General features: G+C 39.3%; 1 long non-coding RNA gene across 2 annotated transcripts; it reads left to right on the forward strand.

The window, feature by feature from the left end:
* Window positions 1-3,914: 3,914 nt before the first annotated feature.
* Window positions 3,915-22,280, forward strand: LOC123594986. 2 transcript variants are annotated; one of them, XR_006710968.1, is made up of 4 exons: window positions 3,915-4,324; window positions 4,436-4,509; window positions 16,516-16,644; window positions 18,320-22,280. It is a non-coding gene; the product is annotated as an uncharacterized LOC123594986 (long non-coding RNA). The 2 variants fall into 2 exon arrangements; XR_006710967.1 differs by lacking the exon at window positions 16,516-16,644 and having other exon boundaries at window positions 3,954-4,324.
* The last annotated feature ends 3,337 nt before the right edge of the window (window positions 22,281-25,617 follow it).

Here is a 25,617-nt window from a genome sequence, read left to right on the forward strand (position 1 = left end):
AGAATCTTAAAACAGTTTTAGATTTATAGAATTATTGCAAAGATAATACAGAGAGTACCCATATACCCCGCATCCAGTTTCTCCCATTGTTAACATCTTACATTAGTCTGGTACGTCTGTCATAATTAATGAACCAATACCAATACATTAGAGTTCACACTTTATTCAGATTTCCTTAGTTTTTTTAAATATTTATTTTTGAGAGACAGAGCATGAGCAGGGGAGGAGCAGAGAGAGAGAGAGACACACACACAGAATCTGAAGCAGGCTCCAGGCTCTGAACTGTTAGCACGGAGCCTGATGCAGGTCTTGAACCCACAAATTGAGATAATGACCTGAGCCGAAGTCAGACACTTAACCAACTGAGCCACCCAGGTGCCCCAGATTTCCTTAGTTTTTAATGTAAGTTTTCTGTTACAGGATGCCATCCAAAATAACATATTACATTTATTTGTAATGTCTCCCTAGACTCCTCTTGGCTGTGACTGTTTCTCAGACTTTACTTGTTTTTGATGACTTGAAGTCATCAGCATTTGAGGAATACTGGTCAGGTATTTTGTAGAATGTCCCTCAATTGGGATTTGTCTGATGTTTTTTCTCATGATTAGATTGGGGTTATGGGTTTGGGGAAGGAAGACCACAGAAGGAAAATGATAGCCTCATCATATCAAGGGTATATGTTATCAATATGTCTTACATTGTTGATGTTAATTCTGATCGCCTGGCTGAGGTATGTCAGGTTTTTCCACTGTAAAGCTACTCGTCCCCTCCCCCCAGCCCCCTTTCTGTACCCTACATACTTTTTGGAAGGAAGTCACTAAGTGTAGTTTATGCTTAGGGAGTGGGGAGTTAAGCTTCATCTCCTTGAGGGGGAAATATCTACATAAATTAATTGAAATTCTTTGACACGAAAGACCTATCTATTCTATGAGAGCTTTTAAGATGATGGAATCAATGGACTTTGGATATGGGAAAAGAGGGGACTGAGAGGAGTCAGGGATGACTGCTGGGTTGTTGTGGGACCTTGGGCAAGGCCCCTTCCCTTCCTTGTCCCACCTCTGTGAAATAGTTGGAACACCAGATCTTGGACATACTCCATGATTCTGATAAATGTTTTGGGGAGAGCATGAAGGCTTTGTTGGCTCTGGTTCTGACCTGGGACTGCACTGTCAGAGGTGGGTAGAGGAGACTCTGGCCCAGAAAGGGTAACATCTTGCCTCAGGGCCAGAGCTGAGAGTGCAGGATCCCAAGTCAAAGGCATCTTGTGCAGAGGAAAAAGATACCACTGTGTAGTATCAGGGGCCAGTCCCAATTATCAGGTGGTGAATTAGGGGAGAAACATCAGGGGCAAAGGGCCTGGAGTAGACCAGGAAGAGGCCAGTCTGAGAGACAGACAGCCTGGCCTGGGTATCCTTCCCTCAGTGTGCTCTGACTCACAATGTGATTCCATCACCCTCGCTAGAGGGTCTTTTTCCCTTCTGCAAACTTAGATCAAGCATGCTGGGACATCAACACTTGGAGAAACAATCTGCCCAGGATCCCAAGATGGAGACCAGCCCTGAAGCAGACCTCTGAAGCCTGGCCCTCATCATGCTCTTCCCTGATTCCTTTCTGCTCTCCTAATCAAATCCCCAGCCCCTCATCCTGGCATTTGAGGCTCCTCTTCACCCACACTGTCATAGAAGGCCTCTGGCTTCAAGGACACTGTTAGAAGCCAATTCTGGGATTCTAATATAGTTGGCTAGGGTTCTCATGTTTTGGGTTAAGACATGGAAGGAGAGGATGTTCTTTGCCTAGAGTGACATCTTTTCCATGTCCTCACTCCTCAGTGTGTGGTGTGGCTTCAGGTCCTGCCCAGTTTGGGCCTCCAAAAGGGAGGGCTGTTCTTGAAGGTCTTTAAGGTCATATCCAACTCCAAAATATAGTCTTTGCTGAAGACCAGAGAAGACAGGAGCCATTTTCTGGGAGCCTAAACAGAAACCAGGAGGAGGACCAGATGGAAGATGATGAGTAATGGACCCAGTGTGCCCCAGGGCCTGTTCCCATGCTAAAGCTATTTGTCTTTGTATCCTTCATAGCTTACCCCACTCCTCTGCAGCAGAAGGCCCTGTTCCTGGGGGTGAGGTTCCCAGGATCTCCTGGGACCAGACCTTTAAAGTTCCACCCACTTCTGTGAACAAAAGCAGATGGACAGGGACAAAAGTAGACTCAGGAATATCCCTCCTCAGGTGACCAAGAGTGCCAGCACTGGTTCCCTTGGTTGGTGGTATGGAGGATGGTTGGAGATGAATCCTATTCAGTTAGTAAACATTGATTGAATACCTACTGTGTGTCTAATACTAAACTTAGTGATAGGGATACAATAAGGAAACATGATAAACTAAGTCTGTCTTCCTGGATCCCAGAGTTTAAGACAAGTTTGTGCCATGGACCTGTTTGGTGATCTGGTGAAGGCTATGGACCTTTTCTTTTCTTAAAAAAAATTTTTTTTAATGTTTATTTATTTTTGAGAGAGACAGAGTGCAAGCAGGGAAGAGGCAGAGAGAGAGTGAGACACAGAATCTGAAGCAGGCTCCAGCCTCTGAGCTGTCAGCACAGAGCCCAACGCGGGGCTCAAACTCACGAACCACGAGATCATGACCTGAGCTGAAGTCGGATACCCAACTGACTGAGCCACCCAGGTGCTCCAGGCCTTTTCTAAAGCAAAACAAAAGAAAACAAAACAGCATCTTTTAGATGCATAAAATTAGATACCCAGAGTTACAAAAGAAACTGATTATATTGAACTATAGTTATTAACATATGGAAAAGGCAAATATGTGCTATGGTAATATATGTGCTCCTCACTAATCCCTTAAACCATAAGATCTAGTGGAGGGTCTCATGAGAATCATGATTTTATTTTTTTAATGTTTGTTTGTTTTTTTGTTTGTTTATTGAGAGAGACAGAGAGAGAGAGGGAGGGAGAGGGAGAGAATCCCAACCAGGCTCCACAGTCAGTGCCAAGCCCAGTGCGGGGCTCAGTTTCACATAGCATGAGATCATGACCTAAGCTGAAATCAAGAGTCGGAGGCTTAACCCACTGAGCCACTCAGGCGCCCCTATCATAAATTTAGATTAGAGATGAGATTACATATTTCAAGAGATCTGCAACATCTGTACTGTGATATGAAAAGCTCTGTGATTTCTCTTGGTGACAGAATCACAGGTACTACTACTATTTTGCATTCTCTACTGAAAAAAATTCTAAATTTCAATTAGAGTGAAAATAAAGATGTATAATTTTTCTCATCCGAATTCATGGGCCCCTCCAAACCCTGTCCTGGGACTGGATTGGAGGTCCATCAACCCCAGTTAAGAACTCCTGATAACAGAAATGTCCTTCCTGTCTCTCCTTCCGTCTTAAATAGCTTTCCTTTGGAGAACAGAACCTGGGTGTTATTCAGGGTCTTGTTGCTGTGTGACCTCAAGGCAATCAGTTTGCCTCTCTGGGGCCATAGTTCCTTCAGTCTGAAACAATGGGAAAGGCAAGAATTAGGAGGGGAGACCTTAACTATATATGTGCCAGGCAATTAATTTGTGTCCTCTAAATCCGCACAATAGCATCGTTAGGAAAGATTTCAAAATTATCTTCCCCTTTCACAGATGGTTAAACTTAGGCTCCTGGTGAGGTTGTCACTTGACCAATGTCTTAGTAAGCAGCAGGACCTGATGGGTGAATGGCCAGAGCCCCATAACCACCTCATCGTCCATGGTTGAAATGAGGCAGTACGTTCATTTTGAGCAAAAGAAACCTGGTTCAGAAATCCCTGCAGGTGGAGGTAAGGTCGTGTCTCTTAGCAGAGCGTTGGCTTAGGTAAAATGGCTCACGGAGAGTAAGACGTCAAGAAGCCGGGAATCTACTTGACTGACGCCCAGCCTCGCTTTGGGCTTCGCGTCTGCGTGTTCCCAATTCCCGAAGCCCTGTCAGACAGACTGGCAAAGGGCAACGACAAGTCCTCTTCTCCTGGCCAATCCTATTAAAGGGTGGGCTTGGCTCATAAACCAATCAAAGACCCCCAAGAGGGCGGTGTTTTCTTCGGCTTGGATCCCGGCCTGGGGGAGTAAAACTAAAGTGTTTCCAACTCCAGCCAATCCCAGGGAAGGCAGGAGGGCACTCCTCCAATGGGAACCCGAGAGCGGTCAGTAGCTGTGGAGGCCTGCTAACCCGCTCGTTCTCCAGCCGACTGGAGGGACGCGTTCAGTGTGTTCACTAGATCCAGCCGTCGGTCCCTCAAATCTGCTCGCGCTCGGCAGCGGCGACGCGGATGGCAGGAGGTGTCTGGTGAGACGCTGTAAAGACGGGGTTGGGGGGTGTAAAGGAAAGAGGCCGGGCTGGAGCGCAAGAGGGGTGGGGCCTGGGCGAGCTTTTACCTGGGCGGCCTCTTAACCCTAGGTCAGCAGGTTGCTGAGGATCCTGCGGGTAGCAAAGGGAGGGCGAGTGCCCCTGCAGCCCCAGACAGCAACCAGGTGAGTACCCTGCGGAGCCCATCGCCCATGCCCACTCTCCATCCCCCACCCCTGTCTCTTGGGAAACGGTTCGGTGCAGGTCTGCAGCTCACGTGATCGTCTGCGTGCGTGTCTGAAGTCGCCATCTCTCTGCCGCTCCTCTCCCTCTCCGTCTCTACCTCCATCTTACTGTGTGTCTCTATATTTCTGCCTGTCTCTTTCTCTGAGACATGCTAGACAGCCCAGACCTAGAAGGCTGAACCCTGACCTTACCAGTTAAAACTAGCCATGAGACCTTGAGCCATCTACATCACCCATATAGGCCTCAGTTTCCTCATCTGTCAAATGGGAGTCTAATAATCTCCACCTGAGACCATACATGTGCATCACTTTGCTCAGTGCCTGGCCCCTAGAGAATTCCCAATAAATTATGACTGTCGTGATTGGAAAAAAAAAAAAAAAAGATCTCTCTTGGTATTTGACTTTATTTTCTCCCTGTCTCTGACCCAACCCCCATTGATTCTTCTTTCTAAATGCTTCTTTCTCTGTTACTGTTTTTCATCTTTGTATCTGTCTCTTTCTCATCTCTAAGCAGGTTAAAGGTGCATTGCTTATAGCAATGAGTTTGGCCTGAGAGCCCTTATGAGCTTCACCTGGGGTTCTGGACTGTTCTGTGGGTAATAAATAAATAAATAAATAATAAAAATAAATTAAAAAATGGAGCCGGGCCTTGACTGGCTTCTGGCTTCACTGAGGAGAGACTCCTCTTTATTTCCTCACTCTACTGTGTTAAACAGGCAGAGACCTACAGGGTCAGAAGCAGCTTAGATGAAAAAGTGAACCAGGCCCTTTAACCTTTATCATGTTGGTCACCACAAGAAGACCAGGATTCTTCTAGTTAGATCTCCACACAGCCCCAGATGCCCTCTTTTCTGTCCCCATCCTGAAATCCTTTAACCAAGCCTTCTGGAACTTGCTGTCAGTCAACAGCAAAATCTCCATTCTCATGCTGGCTTCTGAATAGTCCCTTCGTTTTCTTGCCATGCCTTAGTGATTCTCATACCTATGGGACTCAACACTCCATTTTTTATAATTTATATTTTGAAATGCCCCTTTCACTATTATGAAATGAAGTTCATAGATAATAGAATCTGTCTACACACATAATTCCCCCCAAACCAATGTAATGTCCTAATTGTAATATAAGGGAGAAGTAAAGGAAGAGTAATTTATGATAAAATGATATGCATTTCAGTATTTAAAGGCTGGGATATAATTTCACTGGAAGATATAATGAATGGTCTTGCATGTAATGATACTTGCACCTGGGAATGTGACACATGTGTGTTGATTGCTCAGAAACCATGGGTAGGGTGATATGCTTTTCCAAACCATTGTTCATAAATATCAAGAATTGTTATTCTTCATAAAGTTTTAAACAAAACAAAGTGCAATCCTCCCTCAATTTGTATGGTTCATTGAATTTCTGGAAAAGTCAGTACATATTCCATAATCTGGCCCCCATAACCTTTCAGACCTCTCCTACCATTCTCCCCACTTGTTCCCTCTCTCCCACCCATACTGGCCTCCTCTATGCTACTTGAACATAGTAGGCACACTTCCACCTCAGGGGTTTGTACTGGGCCATCCCCTAGACCTAGAATGCTTTCCCCCCAAATATGTACAAGGCTCATGCCCTCACTTCCTTCAGGCCTCTTCTCAGATGTCACTTTCTCAATGAGGCTTACCTTGACCATCCTCTTTAAAGTTATAGCTCTTCCCTAGAATATACCCCATCTATTTTTTTCCCATAGTGCTCCTCACCCTCTTATATAATATATAATCTACACCTTTATTGTGTTTGTCATTTATTGTTTAAGTCTCCTACTGGGTTGTAAGCTCTAGAAGGGCAGAGATTTTTGTCTTTTTCATGCCTTGATGTATCCCTATTACCTAAAACAGTGCTTAGCACATAATAGGCTCTCTTTTTTAAATTTCTTTAAAAAAATTTTAATGTTTTATTTATTTTTGAAGGAGAGAGAAACAGAGCATTAACAGGGGAGGGGCAGAGAGAGAGGGAGACACAGAATCCGAAATGGGCTCCAGGCTCTGAGCTGTCAGCACAGAGCCCAACGTGGGGCTCAAACCCACGAACTGTGAGATCATGACCTGGGCTGAAGTCTGACACTTAACCAACTGAGCCACCCAGGTGCCCCAATAGGCTCTCTTAATAAATGTTTGTTGAATGAATAAATGAATGCAATGAATGGGTTTTTCACCTACGTGATCGTCTGGTGGGACATTCTAAAGTTGCATGGATATGGTATAATTCTTTGTTGTTTAGAGCTGTCTTGAGCACTGGGCACCCCTGGTCCATGCCTACTAAATGTTACTAGTGATCTCCAGTTACGGTGGTGATCAAAAATGTCCCCAAACGTCCCTTGACTGTCTACCCCCTGCTTGAATAGAAATTGGCTTTCCCCTGAGCACTCTGCTCCCCAGCGCCCCCTCATACCCCTCTTTCCAGGAGGCCTGGAGGTGAAGGTAGGTGTCCTCACTCTGATTGACCATCCCAGACACTTTCTTTCCCTCCTCCTCAAACAACTTTTTTTTAGCATTAAAAATTTTTTAATTTTTACCTAACTTCAGACTTAAAAAGTTATAAAAATAGTACAAAGAATTCTCACCTATCCTTCACTCAGATTCCTTAAGTATTAATAAATTATGCAACTATAGTTCAACTATCAAAATTAGGGAATTAACATTGGTAAAATAGTATTAATGAAAGTACAGAACTTATTCAGATTGGATCAGTTTTTCCACTTATGTAATTTTTCTCTTCCAGGATCTAATTCAGGATCTTACATTTCATTTAGTTGTCATGTCCTCCTTAGGCTGAATACCTAAGAAGATATGTGTCTTCAGTGTTTTATGTCAGAAAGCGTATGATGTCAGTTTTTCCCGATACTGGTTTTGTACACTTTGACTATTTGTTTAAGGTGGTGTCTGCCAGGTTTCTCCATTATAGTTGCTCTTTTTTCCTTTGTAATTAATAAGTGATTTGTGGGGAGATACTTTAAGATTATGTAAATATCAACCACCTTGTTTTAAATCTCAAATCATCAGACTAAACCATTACCCACCCGTCTGTGTTATAGTCAGGTATAGGCATACACTAATACCTGCTCCCATCATACCTCATTCCTAGAATTTAGCTACTATCTCACTGTCACTTTTTAGCACTACACCAGTTCTACTTCTTGGTGATTTTAATATCCTCATTGATGATCCTTCCAATATTCTTGTCTCTCACTTCCTTGATCCGTTTTCCTATAATGCTCTTGCCTTTCAATCCCACCTCAGCTACCCTCTCTGATAGTCTCACCCTTCTTATCTGTACCTATGACTGTATCACCTCCGTACTCTGTTTCAGGCATTCTGCCATCCAGCCAGTGATTCTTATCCTTCTAGTTTACTCCCTCTAGCTCTCCAGCTCCAACAACCCCTCCACACCACCAAGACTGAACGCTTTCACTACCCTTTACTTCCTCCGTGTTCCCATGCCCTTTTAATCAGCTCAGATTCCATGGTGCATCATGATAACCATAGCCTTGCATATATCGTCACTTCCTTTGCCCTCTGTGTACTTCAGCATGTCTACAGGACAAAACTCCTGCCCTGGTTAAGTGCTACTCTCTGCTTGCTCCGCTGCACTACCCTGCGCCATTCACTCTCCTACCTTCCTCATTGACTCAGATTCCTTAAATATTAATAAATTATGCAACTATAGTTCAGTTATCAAAATTAGGGAATTAACATTGGTATAATTGGTATAAATACAAAATAGCATCTTCTTTCTCCTTAAATCTCCTGATACCTCCTCTTCCATCCTGTTCTCAAGCTTCCCACTTGCCTGAAGAATTAAAACCATCAGAAGAAAACCTGCACAGATTCCCATAACCACATCTAACCACCAAACAGCACCTGTAGTCACATACTCTGCCTTCTCTGTTATTATGGATAAACTGGCCCTGCTGTCATCAGACTCTGGTCCCTCCACTCAAATATATTGTTCCAGCAATTTCCACTTCTCTACAAATCATTAGCACACAGACATTCTGTTACTGCTCCCACCTTTTTGTAGAGTGTTATTGAGATATATTTGATACAATAAAATTCACTCTTTTAAAGGGTGCTGTTTTTTTCAGTATATTCAGAGTTGTGCAACCATCACCACAATCAATTTTAGAACATTTTTATCTGCCCCCAAAAGAAGCTTCATACCCATTAGCAGACCCTCCCCATTACTCCCCTCCCCTCAGTCATAGGTAACCACTAATCTACTTCCTGTTTTTGTTGATTTGTCTAGTCTAGACATTTTATATAAATGTGATTATACAGTATATTGGTCTTTCTGACCAGCTTCTTTCATTTAGCATAATGGTTTGGAGGTTCATCCATGTTGTTGATGTAGCATTCCTTTTCACTGCCAAATAATATTCCATTTGATGGAATAGACCACATTTTGTTTGTCCTATCTGTTTGTAAATTTTTGGACATTTAAGTCGTGTTCGTGTTTGGTATTATGAATAATACTGCTCTGATCATTTGTGCACAAGTTTTTGTGTGGGTGTGTGTTTGCTTTTCCTTTGGGTAGATACCTAGGAAGTGTACTTACTTGGTCATATGGCAAATCTACGTTAACTTTTTGAGAAGCTGTTTGCAAAAGGGGCTGCTCCATTTTACATTCCAATTTCTCCATATCTTCACTGACACGTTTTACTGTCTTTTTTATTATAACAATCTTAGTCAGTATGAAGGGGTGCTTCATTGTGGTTTTGGTTTGCATTTCCCTAATAACTAATGATGTCGAACATCTTTTCATGTGTTTATTGGCTATTTGTGTATCTCCTTTGGAGAAATGTCTATTCAAATCCTTAGCCCATTTAAAGTTTGATTGTCTTACTGTTGAGCTGTAAGTGTTCTTTATATGTTCTGGATACAAGTCACTTATCAGATATGTGAATTGCAAATATTTCCTCCTATTCTGTGGGTTGTCTTTTTACTTTCTTGATGGTGTCCTTTGATGCACAAAAGTGTTTAATTTGGGGAAAGTCCAATTGATCAATTTTTTGACACTTCAGCATTTTGTGTCATATCCAAGAAAACGTTCCCTAACCTGAGGTCACAAAGATTTCTTCTGGCTTTTTCTTCCAGGAATTGTATGATTTTAGCTCTTACATTTAGGTCAATGATTCATTTTTGAGTTCATTTCTGTGTATGGTGTGAGGCAGGAGTCCAAATTACATTCTTCTGCATGTGGATGTTTAGTTGTTCTAGCACCTTTTGTTAAAAAGAGTATTTTCCCCCCTTTGAATTATCTTGGAAACCTTGTCAAAGGTCAACTGACCGTAAATCCTAAATGTAAAGGTTACTTTTCTGGATTCTTAATTCTACCTCATTGATCTGTATGTCTGTCACTATGCCAGACCACACTGTCTTGATTACTATGTCATAAGTTTTGAAATCAGGAAATGGGAGTTCTCCAACTTTGTTTTTCTTTTGCAAGACTGTTTTGACTATTCTAAGTCCCTTGCATTTCCATATGAATTTTTGGATCATCTTGTCAGTTTCTGCAGAAAAACAGCTGGGATTTTTATTGGGATTATATTGAATCTATATATCCATTTAGGAAGTATTGCCATCTAACAATATCAGGCCTTCTAATCCATGAACATAAGATGTCTTTCCATTGAGATGTTTAGTTTTTTTCAGAAGTGTTTTGTAGTTTTTAGTGCTTGCACTTTTTTGGTTAAATTTATTCCTAGGTATTTTATTCTTTATGCTGTTATTATAAATGAGATTATTTTCCTAATTTCACTTCCGGAGTGTTCGTTACTAGTACATAGAAATACATTTGATTTTTTGTTTCTTGATCTTCTTCTATCCTGTCACATCGTTGAACTTATTAGTTCAAATGGTTTTTTAATGGATTCCCTAGGGTTTTCTATGTATAGGATCATGTCATCTGCAAATATAGTTTTACTTTTTATTTTCTAATCTGGATGCCTTTTATTTCTTTTTCTTGACTAATTGCCCTGGCTAGATCTTCTAGTACAGTGTTGACTAGAAGTGATGAGAACAGATGTTCTTGTCTTGTTCCTGATCTTAGGGGGAAGGTATTGAGTCTTTCTCCATTGAGTGTGATGTTAACTGTGGGGTTTATATAGATGCCCTTTATCAATTGAGGAAGTTTCCTTCTCTTCCTAGTTCTTGGAGTCTTTTGCCATGAATGGGTATTGGATTTTGTCAGATGACTTTTCTGCACCTTTTGAGATGATCATCTGGAGTTTTTGCTTTATTCTATTTATATAGTGTATTACGTTGATTAATTTTCAAATGATAAACCAACTTTGTATTTCTGAAATAAATCCTTCTTGGTCATGTTATATAATACTTTGTATACATTGCTGAAATTGGTTTCCTAGTGTTTTGTTGAGGATTTTTACGTCTGTATTCATATGGTATATTGGTCTGTAATTTTCTTGTGATGTCATTGTCTGGTTTTGGTATCAGGGTAATACTGGCTGCACAGTGTTTCCTCCCCTATTTTTGGAAGAGTTTGTGAAGGATTAATATATGCTTTTTGTATGTCATTTGTCTTTTCTGTTCCTTTGTTTTTCAGTTCCTCTCTTCTTTTGTGTTAAGTAGATATTTTCTACTTTAACTTTTTAATTTCCTTGTTAACCATATATTTTTAGTTAGATTGTTAATAGTTAATAGATAGTTAATAGTTGCCCTGAGGATTACAATTAACATCTTAACTGGAAACAATCTACTTTGAATTAATTCTGATTTAATTTCAATAGTAACTTTGTTCCAATATGCCTCTGTTCCCTCTTTCCTTCTTTGTACTGTTATTATCATACAAATTACTTCTTACATTATAAGCCCATCAACACACTTTTATTATTATTGCTTTATAACAGTTGTCTTTTAAAACAGATAGGAGAATATGAGTTACAAACAAAAATACTTTCTTTCATAATACCTATTTCAGGTTACCATTCAGTGTCCCTTAATTTAAGGCTGAAAGTAGGGTTTTTTGTAGGATAAGTAGGCTAGCAACAAATTCTTTCAGGTTTTGTTTATCTTAACTTCTGTTTCATGTTTGAAGAGCAATTTAGCTAGATAGAGAATTCTCAGTTGACAGTCTTTTTCTGTAAATATTTTGAAGATGCCATCTTACTATATTCTGGCCTCCATGGTTTCTGATGAGAAGACAGCTGTTAATCATATTGAGAGTCCCTGATACACAGTAAGTTATTTTTCTCTTGCTGTATTCACGATTTTCTTTTAGTCTTTGCTTTCATCAGTTACACTATGATGTGTCTAGGTATGGATCTCTTTGAGTTTATTCTACTTGCATTTATTTATGTACAGATTAATGTTTTTCATCAAGTTTGCTATGTTTGGCCCCTTTCTCTTCCTCTTGCTCTTTTGGTACTCCTGTTATGCAAATGTTGATACTTTTGGTGGCGTCCTGAAGGTTTGTGCAAGCTCTTTTTCTTTTTCTTCGTTCCTTTTTCTTTCTGCTTTTCAGAATGGATCATTTCTATTGACCTATCATCAGCTTCACCCTTTCTCTCTTCTGCCAACTCAGATCTGTTGTTGAACCCTTCTAAGTCAATTTTTCATTTTAGTTACTATGTTTTTCAACTCCAGGTTTTCTATATGATTTTTTAAATGATTTCCATGTCTTTATTGGTATGCTCTATTTTGTGAGACATTGTTCTCATACTTTTCCTTAATGCTGTGGATATGCTTTCTTTTATTTCTTTGAAAATATTTATAGTAATAATTTAAAGTCTTTGTCTATTAAGTTTCAAACATGGACTCCCTCAGGGACAAATCTGTTGGCTACTTTTTTTTTTTTTTTGTACATGTAACATACTTTGCTGCTTCTTTGCGTATCTCATAATTTTTTTGTCAAAAACTGGGCATTTTTATTTTTTATTTTTTATTTTGTAAGTTTATTTATTTATTTTTGAGAGAGGGAGAGAGAGCACACAAGCAGGGGAGGGGCAGAGAGAGAGGGAGACACAGAATCCCAAACAGACTCCAGGCTCAGAGCTGTCAGCACAGAGCCCAACGTGAGGCTTAAACTCACCAACTGTGAGATCATGACCTGAGCTGAAGTCAGATGCTTAACCAACTGAGCTACCCAGGCGCCCCCAAAACTGGTCATTTTAAAAAAGTTTTTATTTATTTAATTGATCTCTATACCCAACATGGGGCTTGAACTCACAACCCCCAGTCAAGAGTCACATGCTCTTCTGACTGAGCCAGCCAGATGCCCCCAAAACTGGGCATTTTAGATATTCTATTCTAATAACTCTGCTATCAACCTCTTCTACCCTCAAGGTTTGTTTTTCTGGGGTGTGTGTGTGTGTGTGTGTGTGTGTGTGTGTGTGTTTGCGTATGTTTGGTAGTTGTTATTTTTCACATTGCTGTTTATTTGTTTAGTTACTTTTCTCGACTAATTCCTTGGATTTTATATTCCTTGTACTATGTGGCCCCTGAGTTCTCTGTTAGCTTATTTTTAAAAGGTTCTTGTTTTTATTTTTAAGCCTGGATTCCTTGGACATCACACCTGGATAAATATACTTTGGTGGTCAGCCAGTGATTGGTTGGGTTTCCTTAAATGCCTTGTCTGTCTTCCACCCTTTGACAAGGGGATCTGTGTGAGAAGGCATGCCTTCAAACTAGCCAACTTACAAGCAGCCTTAGCTTTCCCATTCTGCTTGTATAGGGCCTTACAGTCAGCCAGAAGTGAGTGACTTGGGGCCTCTCCTTTTCCAGCTCTTTTTTGGGCATTTGCACAGCCTTGAATATGTGCACAGCCCTTTATATACCTGGGAATATGTCAGAGCTTTTCAAAGTTTCCAATGGTTGTTCCATTCTCTGAGATTTCCTTTTAAATTCCTGGCCAAAGCAGTGAGGCCTCTCTGTTGTCTGCAATTTAGTCAACCTTTGGCTGCTATACTACTGAGCTTGAAAGGGAAGGAGGACGGGAATTAACTACAAGTTAAAATGTCACAGAACCCTTTGTCTCACCGAGATTCAGTAGTTTTTCTTGGATAGATGATTTTTACTTCATTCTGTGTCTTTGGTTCATTGCAAGTTTTGAAATGGTTGATTTTAGTTGGTTTGCCCATATTTTTGTTCTTTCAAAGGGAAAGCTGGTTCACTAAAGCTGTTATTCTGTCATTCCGTTTCTCTCCTATTGCTCCCATCTTTAAAAAACATCTAAAACCCTATTCATCGTACATCCCTATGCAACTATGACTTTCTCTATTCCCCTGAAAGCAAAACTCTTCAAAAGAGCTTTCATTCCTCACTTTATCCTATTTTTCTATTCTCTGTTCATATAAAACTATTGGATATACAATAAAAATTATATACATGAGTTATAAAGAAATAATATAATCAAAACTGAAGAAATTACAGCTCCATGCAAGAGCAACATTAAGATAGCATCTATCTCTGTGTCCTTTTCTGTTCTATTTCCCACCACCACCACCACCACCACCCCACCAGAAATTACCATTTCTTAAGTCTTGTGTTTAACATTCCCTTGCTTTTTTTGATATATTTTTGGGGGCGCCTGGGTGGCTCAGTTAAGCATCCAACTCTTGATCTTGGCTTAGGTCACCATCTCATAGCTTCGTGAATTTGAGCCCCACATCTGGGTCTGTGCTGACAGCACAGAGCCTGCTTGGGATTCTCTCTCTCTCTCTGTCTCTGCCCCCCCCCCCAACTCACGCTGTCTCTCTCAAAATAAATAAACATTAAAATTTTTTTGATATATTTTTTCACATTTGTGGAAATGCTTAACCAATACATTATTTATTTGCTTGTTTTTGAGTTTTGTAAAAATAGCCTCATACTATATGTAGTCTTCTGTGACTTACTTTTTTCACTCATTATTATGTTTCAAAGATTCACCTATGTTTTGTATGTAACTATCACTTGTTCATTCTCAGTGCTGCATAATATTTCATTGGGTGACCATAAAACAAATCATTCATCCATTCATCTGTTGATAGACATCTGGATTGGTCCAGCTCTTTGCTCTTATGAACAGTGCTACTATGAACATTCTTGTGTGTGTCTCCTAGTACGCATGTACACCCATCTTTCTAAGGTGTATACTTAGAAATAGAATTGCGAGTTAATGGGACATATAAACATTCAGCTTGACAGTATTATGCCAAAATGTATTCCTATCTGAAGGTTAACAATTTATATACCTTTCAGCAATTTATAAGAGATCCCATTGATCCACACCCTAATTAGTACTTGATATTGTCCCACTTTTTACTTTTTGTCATTATAGTGGATATAAAATGATATTTCGATGTGGACTTAATTAGCATTTTTCTAGTCACTAATGTGGTTGAGCATTTTTTCATGTTTATTGGCCATTCATGTTGCTTCTTTTGTGAAATGACTGTTAACATTTTTTGCCCATTTTTAAAATTGGGATTTTTATCAGTTTTACTGATTTGTAGGAGTTATTCAACTATTTGGATACTCATCATTTGCCAATTATACGTGTTGAATATCTTTTCTCAGTTTGTGGCTTTTTTTTTTAATGGTGTCTTTGCATGAGCAGGAATTCCTAATTTTAGTTGAACAATTCAATCTTTTGTCTCCAACCAGCACACTTTCTGTGTATCTCTCCTAACCTATGGTCGTAAAGATATTCTTTGTTTTCTTCAAATAAAAGTTTAAAAGTTTATTTTTCCTGGGGCGCCTGGGTGGCTCCGTCGGTTAAGCGTCTGACTCTTGGTTTCGGCCTAGGTTATGATCTCATGGTTTCGTGAGTTTAAGCACCGCATTGGGCTCTGTGCTGACAATACGGAGCCTGCTCGAGATTCTATTCTCTCTCTCTCCCTCTCTCTCTCTGCCCCCCCCCACTCACACTGTCTCTGTCTCTCTCAAAATAAGTAAACAAACTTTTTTAAAAAGTTTATTTTTCCTATTTAAGTCTTTAGTCTGAATGGAATTGGTTTTTGTGTGGTAGAAGGTGATAGGGTAGGGAGTCGGTTTCATTATTTTCCACATGGATAGCCTAATGATCTGAAGTGCCACCCCTGTCATACACCAAAGTTCCATATCTGTATTGGTCTGTTTCTGGAATCTCTGTTATTGGCCAACTTTTTGTCCCTGAACTAATATGACACCACCTTAATCACTTTACACTACCTTAATAACTTTAGTTCATGAGGAATCTTGATAATGGATACAGCAAAATCTTCCCCATCCTATTCAGGAATATCACATATTCTTGGCCCATTGTTATTTCAAACACATTTCAGAATCATCTTTTCATGTTCTACAAGAATATTAGAATTGCAATGACTCTATATATCAGTTTGAAGGGAATTGAGTATATTTATGATGTCGAGTCTTCCTAGCTATGAACATGATATATACCCTTTCATTTTAAATAAATTCTTGAATGTTTTTTGGTATAGTTCTCTAATTTCTGCATAAGGTCTTGCATATCTTGTGTCAGACTTATTCCTTGATATTAATGGTTTTGCTTTCAAGGATATCTTGTTATTTAACATGTTTTATCTCATTTGCAGGTGTATGGAAATGAAGTTGGTTTTTATATTAATATTATAGCCATTCACCTTTCTGAACTTATATTTTTTAAGCAAACTTTTTATTTTCGAATAATTTTACAGTTACAGAAGAGTAAAAAAAGAGATAGTATGGAGAGTTCCTGCGTACTCCTCACCATGGTATATTTGTCAAAACTAAGAAAGCCATATTGGTATACTACTATTAACTGAACTTTAGACTTTATATGGATTTATCAGTTTTCCCACTAATGTCTTTCTTCTGTTCTAGGATCCAGTTCAAAATACCATATTGAGTTTAGTTCTCTCTCTTTATTGTCCTCTGCTCTGTGACAGTTTCTCAGTCTTTCCATGTTTTTTGTGCCCTTAACAGTTTTGAGGCATACTATAGAATGTCCCTCAGTTTGGATTTGTCTGAAGTTTTCCTCATAATTAGCCTGGGGTTGTTTTTGGAAGGAATACCGTAGAGTTGAAGTGCCCTTTTCATCACATTATATCAGAGGTATGTGATACCCCATGACATCACTGATGTTGACCTTAATCACTTGGTTAAGGTAGTGTTTGTCCAGTTTCTCCACTGCAAAGTTGTTATTTTTCCCCTTTTATTTTCTGTTCTTTAGAAGAATCTAGCCCACCCTTAAGGAGAGGGAGAGGATTTAAGCTCCACCTCTGGAAGGGGGTGGTAAATGATACATGTATACATGTATTTACATGTATCGTTTGGAATTCTTCTGTAAAAACTATTTATTTTTTCTTCTTTATTTACCTATCCATTCCCTCATTTATCCAGTCACCTGTTTGTATCAGTAAGAACTCATGCCTATTTATTTAATAGTTTGTGGTCACTGGGAGCTCCTTCAGGTTGGCTCCTGTGTCCCTTTGACATGCCTCCATCTTTTTTTGTTTGTTTGTTTTTTAGCACTGCCTTACTGGCTTTGGCACTACAAGATGTTCCCTACTCATCTGAAGATTTTCCTGCCTCGTCCCTAGCATTGACCATTTCTCAAGGATCCCTTGTTTCTTTTAAGCTGTCTGTATGTTCTTTTGTGTTTTCTATGTTGACAACAATATCAGCTACCAATAATGACATTTTTGTTTTTGCCTTTCCAATCTTTATGCCTTTAATTTATTCTTCTTGTGTTACTGAGATGGACAGGACCTCCAGTACAGTGTTCAAGAGAAAAAAAACCAGTAGTGGGCATCCTTGTCTTGTTGGGTATTTTAAAGGAAACCCCACTAACTTTTTTCCCTTTTAAGAATGCTATTTGCTGTAGATTTCTCCAGGTTTTATCAGATTAAAGCAAGTGCCCACCTGTTTCACTATGCCAAGTTTTTATTATTGTTTTTAAATCATGAAAGGGTGTTGAATTTTTTTTATCAGATACGTTTTCTAGCTTTGGGGATGATTATGGTTTGTTTTTTTTTTTGTCAGTAAAGTGATAGTGTGGTAAATGATGTTTATAAATTTTACCTTTGCATTTCTGCTATAAACACAACTTGTTCATGATCTTTTCCCTTTTATACAGTACTAGATTTAGTTAATATTTGTTTAGGATTTTTGTATCTGTGTCCATGAGTAAAATTGGTCTTTAATTTTCCTTTCTCATGCTGTCATAATTTGCTTTTGGCCTCAAGTTCTGCTGATATCATAGAATGAGTTAGCAGTCCCCCTTTGACAATATTCTGGAAGATGCTATATGACTTGGGAATGATCTGTTTGGTAGAATCCTCTGGTAAAACTATTTTGGCCTGGTATTTTGCTTTCTACCATTGAATTAATATTAAATTTCTAAATAAAATCTTTTTGGAAATGTAAATGAGAAGCCTGAAATCTGCTTCCATGCCATGTTTATTTTATATCCGGTTTTATTCTTGAAATGGCTAAACACAAATCCTGATCAAGACTCTTTAATGATACATTCTTCAAATTCTTAACAGTCCCCATCATCAAAAATCTTTCCTTGTACAACTAAGTGCTAAAGCATTTAAAACCAATTTTTAACTTGTTCAAAAATGTTTAACAACTGAAATGATACATAACAGCTTTTTGTTGTTGTTGTTGTTCTCCTGACAAATCTGTTGTTCAAATTTCTTGAGATAATGTGATTAGATTTCAAATCCAATTGACTTCTTTCATATTAATTATTTCAAAATAATGATGAAGCTCTTATTTTCAGAACACGCATCACTGTTAGAACCATCACCCTGCAGCTAGCTTGGACACCATTAAAAGGGCTCATCAGCTGCAAACGGATAGAAGTTTCTGTTATTCGTGAAGACACAGTTTCAGGGCTTCTACCTGGAGCTACCCACCCTCCAGAAGCCCCTGCTTGGCCTCCCTGCACCCAACCCCACACCAACCAGTCACAACTTGGGCTGTGTGTGGTGTTTCTTGGCAACTGGAACGCAGACTCCTCCAGCAGCTCCACAGGTCCCTTGTCCTCAGTGAGCAGAAGACTACAGAAGCTGGCTGCTGAAGAGGCTGTCCAAGTGAGAGAGCTCCTCCTTGGCCTTGCTTATCAGCACACTGACCACAGAGCATTAACTGAGTGCTGGATGTTATTCACTCGTGCTCCCTACCTGCAGGGACTGTAGAGGGATTTTCCAGGCCCCACTTCACAGGGGGCCGCCCTGTAAGGATCTCCCTAGGAGGCTGTCCATAGAGAGAAGTGGCCTGCCTAGGGTCTCCACTGCCTTAAGTCCTACGTGGACACCTCCAGGGCTGAGGGGCTCAATAGCTTTTCACCTACCTGTAATCAGCTGGAAAATTCTGCCTATTTTGTTGTTGTTGTTGTTGTTGTTGTTCTTGTTCTTGTTCTTGTGTTTGTTTTTTGGTAGGAAGAATTTTAATTGCTTCTTCAGTTCCTCCAGCCATTAGAGGGCTATTCAGGATTTTGTTTTCCTTCTTGAGTCCATTTTGATAAGTTATCAATTTCTAGGAATCGGTCCATTTTATCTGCATTCTCAAATTTATTGGCAAAAAGTTCTCTTTTGAAAGATTCCCTGCTGTATATAATCTGTAATCATGTCTCCTTTTTCATTGCTGATATTGGTTATTTGTGCCTTCTCCCTGTTTTTCTTAATCAATCTCACCAGAGGTTTGTCTATTTTATTAGTCTTTTCGAAGAACCAGCTTTTGGCCCTGTTGCTCCTCTCTATCGTGTCTTTGTTTTCTATTTCTTTAATTTCTGCTCTCATCTTTTTTGATCTCCTTCCCTCCACATTTTTTGGATTTATTCTGTTGTTCTTTTTCTGATTTCTTATGTTGGACATGGAGAGCATTCATTTTCAGCCTTTCTTGTTTCATAACGTGTGCATTTAAGGATAGAAATTTCCTTCCAAATACTACTTTTCTATACATTCAGACATGTCGTATTTCATTATTGTTCGATTCCCAGTACTTCAGCATTTCCATCATGGTTACTTATTTGGTGAGTTATATAGAAGTGTGTTTATAAATTTCTAAAAGTATGGGGAATTTTTAATGTAATTTTTTGTTATTGAAATCTGTCTTAATTGCATTATGGTCTGAGTATGTGGTCTGTGTCATAACAACTCTTTGAAATTTATTGAGACTTGTTTTATGGTTTAGTACATGATCAATATTTTTGAATGTTTCCTATGTGCTTTATAAGATGTATGTTCTCTAATTGTTGAACACAGAGTTTTACATATGTCTATTATCAAGTTTGTTAATTGTATTATTCAAATTTTCTATATATACACTGAGTTTTTGGTCATGCTATGCCAGTAATTGTAAGAAGTGTGTTAATTTTCAACTATGGTGGTGGATTTGTCATCTGCTTCTCCTTATAGTTCTTTTTTAAAATTTTATATTTTTTGAGGATACTTTATTAGGAATATTCAAATGAAGAATTATTATACATTCCTGGTAAATATGTAATGACCCTCTCTATTCTCGATAATGTATTTTTTGAAGTCTATCTTATCTTACATTAACACACACTTTTCTTCTTGTTCGGATTTGTGTGGTATACAATTTTCTATCCTGTTATTTTTCAACATTGTCATGCTCTTATACTTTATATCTCTCGAAAATGGCATATAGCTGGACCCTTTAAAAAATCAAATCTGATGTTCTCTTTTAATGGACAAGTTTACTCTGTTTGCATTTTCTATGATATGTTTGGACTTGTTTGTACTTTTTTATTTCTGTTTCCTACCACTGCCTTTTCTATGCTTCTTTTATCTCTTGCCTGTTTTCTTTAGTTTTGAGATTTATTTATTTGCTTTCTTACTCAATTTTGTCTTCTACTTTTTGGGATTTACACATTCTTTTTTTACCCACTTCTTTCTGTGGTTATTCCTGAACTTTTATCATGTGTGTGTAACTTATAAGGCCTAAAGTTAAATCGCATTTTCACCTCCCTCTTGAAGAATGCAGGAACCTCACACCTGGTCCATCCTCTCTTTGCCACATGCTATTGCTTGAGTATTGTAGTTTTTTCCTTTTTCTTTTTTTTTTTTTTTGCTAACCTCACAAATTACACATTGTCGTGAGTATTATTTTATATAGACAGTATTTGTTTGGATTTACATGCATACATTCTTGCATCTCAGACCATGATTCTGGGATCCTTTTCTTTTATCATAAGTACAATGTTTAGATGCTCTCTTAGTACAGGTTTCGTGGTGTTAAATTCTCCCAGGTGTTGTTATATGCAAATGTCTGTAATTTATCCCCATGCTTAAAAGATGATTTGTTATAGGTATTTAGAAGTCTGCTGTCAGTCTAATTGCTATTTTTGGTAGGTGTTATTGTTTTCTTCTAGTCTGGCCACTTTTAAGAAATTCTCTGTAGAGACAGAGAATCCCCCTCTGTCTCAGAGGGGGATGTACAGGGGGTTATGCAGTTTCAGTGTAACATGTTTAGGCATGTATTTCTTTTTTATTCTACTTTGGAAATGTGCTTCATGCTTTTGGATTCATGTTTTTTCATAATTTTAGAAAATTCTCAGCCATTATCTTTTAAAATATTGCCTTTCTTCCATTCTTTCTGTATTTTCTTTCTCAGAATCCAGTCAGTCATATTTTGGGCCTCATTATATCTTCCATATCTCATAATGTCTCATTGATATTTCCTATTTCCTTATCTTCCTGCACTTCATTCTGGGAAGTTTCTTCAGATTTATCTTTAAGTTTACTGATTCTCTCTTCAGCTATATCTGATCTGTTTAATCCATCTACTGAGTTTTTTTATTTCAATAGATGCATTTTTCATTTGTACAAACTGCATATATTTCACTTTCTAATCTGCCTAGTCATCCCTCATAGTCTCTTTTTGCTTGCTTGTCTTTGTGGCTGCATCTGTTATTTTGAAAAACATCTTATATACATTTTTTGTTCAACCAACAATCACTGTTGGCATAAGTATGACATTGTAATTACTGTCCACATCCAAACCACATAGTGCACTCTGATTATACATCCTTTATTGTTTTCCTAGTAATTGTCTGTTTTTTTCTTTTGCCTAATGTTATAATACCTATTACTAATTCTTTGAAATTCCTTTTAAATCCATATCAGATCATGTCTCTCTGTTCAAAGTTCTCCTGTGGCTCTCAGCTCCCTCAGAATAAAACTTGAAGCCCTCACCATGGCCCAAAAGTCTACAAAATCTGGTCCCCATCCTCTTTCTGACCTCATATCCTATTAATCTTACAATTACTCTTTTCCAGCACCCTGGTCTCCATGTTCCTTAAACATGTCAAGTACCCTCTCCTTTCAGAGCCTTTGTATCTGCTGTTCTCAACTGCCTGGAACACTCTTCTTTCCAGATAATCTCGTGAGTTTCCCACCCACTTCCAGTGTGCTTAAATGTCACCTCCCTAGAGAAGCATTCCCTGACTAGCACGTACAAACTAGTCCTGTTCACCAGTGTTTTCTAACTCTACTTGATGTCTTATGTTTTTGTACAAAACACTGACCACCACCTGATATATTTTATATTTATTTATTGTGATTAATGTTTCCCTCTTCTCAGTAGACTGTAAGCTCCATAAAGCAGGGCTTTGTTTTGTTCACTGTTGTATCCCCAGTGCCAAGAATAACAGTGCATAGTAATATTTAGTAGACACTCAATAAATATTTATGGAATAAACTGTATTAATTAATGTGGATGATAGAGAAATGCATTGAGAACTAGGCTAGGCATGAAGGCCTTTCATGGCATGCCAAGGAGCATGGATGTCATTGTTCAGAAGGGTGAGGGCTGTGAAGAATCAGTGAAGATAGCTCCTGGGTTCTTTCGAGAAGCAAGTTCACAGTTGGTAGGGTGGTGACAAAGACCCATGTTCTCTGTGACTGGCTCTGGGCCCTGGGGCTCCTAAAAGCGGACCTGCCTCTTTTTTTATGTTTACTTATTTATTTATTTTTATTTATTAAAAAAAAATTTTTAACGTTTATTCAGTTTTGACAGAAAGAGTGTGAGCAGGGGAGGGGGCAGAGAGTGGGAGACACAGAATCTGAAGCAGGATCCAGGCTCTGAGCTGTCAGTGCAGAGCCCAACATGGGGCTCAAACCCACCAACTGTGAGATCATGACCTGAGCCAAAGTCAGACACTTAACCGACTGAGCCATCCAGGTGCCCTAGACCTGTCTCTTTTTCAAACAGCCCTCAAACTGCTGTGTGGTCATGCCCGCCTCTTGGTAAAAAACAAAGCCTCAGCTTTCACTGGGCCTTCTGATCCCGCTAGAATCCCCCTTTTTCCTGCTGTGTAACTGTTTCTTGGTCCCAGACCAAGAAAATCACCTCCATTGGATTTCTTCTGTGTTGGAGGTGGTACAGAAGCTGGTACAAAGCCTGGCACCTAGTAAGTACTGTTATAATGGTGGACTACATGGGGAGGTAAGTTTCAGCTCAAAAAAACCTTTTCTCCATTGTCAAGGCTGCAGTTGGTTATGAGGTTTTAGTCCTGACTTTTCCCCTAAACTCCTTGGGGACCACTGTGGCTCCAGTGTATCTACTTGCCAAGAGTGTTGGGATACTAATTCTGTTGTCTAATGTGCAACCTAGTCCCTTAGTTTTTTGTCACCCACTGATTTCATCAAAATGCCATCATTATACACAGGGCCCTACAGCACCCCACTAGAGATTTCCCTCCCCAGACCAACATGAATTCGTTAATTATAACCAGTGGAACCATCTAACTAGTTATAAATTTAGTTGAGCAAAACTGAATTACCGCCTACTCTGTGTCAGGCATCCTGCTCTGCACTGAGGACCCAGAGATGAACAAGGTGTGTTCCCAGGCACAGAACCATAATTCAGTATGGCCAGTACAGTGGATACAACAGACTGTGGGAGCCTCTGAGGAACACAGAACCCAGGACAGGGAACCAGGGAAAATTCCTTAGAAAAGATGGCATATGAACTGAGCTTTTTTTTTTTTTTAATTTTTTAATGTTTATTTATTTTTTGAGAGAGAGATCGACAGAGTGTGAGCAGGTGAGGGGCAGAGAGAGAGAGAAAGACACAGAATCTGAAGCAGGCTCTAGGCTCTGAGCTGTCAGCACAGAGCCTGACATGGGGCTCGAACCCACAAACCGTGAGATCATGACTTGAGCTGAAGTAGGACGCTCAACCGACTGAGCCACCCAGGCGCCCCTGAACTGAGCTTTAAAAGATGAGTAGGGATCTTCTGGATGACTAACAAGGGGAGAGGAGGTCAGTTCAGGCAAAGGGTACAGCATGAGCAAAGGCCAAAAGATAGGAAGCAGAATGATGTGTACTGACCTGCCTAACTACCCTTACTATTCACCTGTCTTCCTATGAGATCATCCTAAGATAATCTAGCACCAAAACCCAGATATGAGGAGTTTGTGCCCCCCGCCCCGACGACATGCCAATGTGTTCAAACTCTTAAGAAAAGTAATGAAAAGTTGGTCAGACCTGACTGTCCATGAGCTCATCCACACCAGTTTCCAACATCCCTGGCTTCCTTATCTAGACCATGATGTTCATGTGACCTGCTTCCCTTGGACCTCCCTGGGGCAGGGATCATTCCCACTCTCCTGGAGATGACAGAGTCTCCTCAGCCCTATGTGTGGGGATCTCCTTGTGGAGAGGAGCTTTTCTGACTCCTGATACCAGCCATGATGTAGAGACCCTCATCTCACCAGGAGTCTTGTCTTCAGGCATTGTGATTCATCTTTTCTCGGGCTTCATTCACCCCTGCAATAATCTAGGACAAGTGGGTTGTGGAGTCTGGCAGGCCCAGTTTCAAATCCTGGAACCCCCATGTCTTGGTTGTGTGACTTAACTGATCCTCTTTAAGCATCAGTTCCCTCATCCGTAAAATGAGTCTAATGCCAACCTTGGACAGTTTTTGTGGGTGTTAGAATATATGTCAAGTACTTGGTCCTTGGCCGCCATTTATTGAACATCTACTACCATCAACAATAAAGGGAGAAGAGCAGAGTGATTAAGAACATGAGCTGTAGATCCAGAACCACCTCAGTTTGGGTCACTGCTCAACTACTTACTAGCATTTTGACCTTGGTCAAGTTTCCTAACTTTTTTTAGCCTTAGTTTTTACATTTGTAAAATGAGGTTAATGTCCCTGCTTCAGAGCTGTTGCCTGTATATATTATTCTAGCAGTGTATAATATGCTTTCACAGGCTCCAGGCCTGTCCCCAGCCTGGCCTCTTCAAAGACCCCATCTCCAAGAGATTTACCCCTTTCTCAGCCTCCCCTTCTCTCCAGGGATGACAAAGAGGACTGAGCTTCCCTGTGAGAGTCACGGGGACACTTTGTTATGGGACTTTCTAATGATAAACTGCTCTTGAATTTCTGGAATTAGACCCAACACTTTCATGTTATATTAAATCTTTTTTTTTTTTTTAACTCATCTTGGATTTGGTTTGCTAATAAATTGCTTAGGATTTTTGCATCTTTGGTCACCTACTGCATTTGTCTGATTAAGGTTATAGTGGGCTCATCTAATAAATAAATGAATTTTCTAGAAATTGGTCCCAATTCACATAAGTTATAAAATTCATTCTATTCTCTTATTTTTTGATTTCTGCTCTTTTACATTGCTCGTATTACTTATTTGTGCCTTTTCTCTTTTTTTCTTGATTGGTCCCTCCAAAAGTTTTGTTAGTGGTTTGTCTTAAAATTTTACTATACATATTTAATCTAAAGTCTAAAGTTAAACATAATCATAATTCCCCACCCAAACAGTACAAAAACTTAATAAAGCATTGTTGCCCAAGTCACATGTTCTTGTTGTTCACTATTTTAGTTCTTTCTTTTCTAAGGAAGTCATTCAATACACAAAGAATAGACACAAATAATATTATTTTATGCAGACAGTGCTTGTTTACATTTGAATACTCATTTATTATTTTATTTGCTCAGCTTCCTTCTTTTGGAGGATGGGTTTTCATCTTCTTGAAATAGATGCTTTAGAAGATCCTTGAGTGCAAATCTCCTCACAGTAAACTGTCTCC

Source organism: Leopardus geoffroyi, chromosome X, assembly GCF_018350155.1.
Source record: "Leopardus geoffroyi isolate Oge1 chromosome X, O.geoffroyi_Oge1_pat1.0, whole genome shotgun sequence".
In the NCBI taxonomy this organism is placed as follows: domain Eukaryota; kingdom Metazoa; phylum Chordata; class Mammalia; order Carnivora; family Felidae; genus Leopardus; species Leopardus geoffroyi.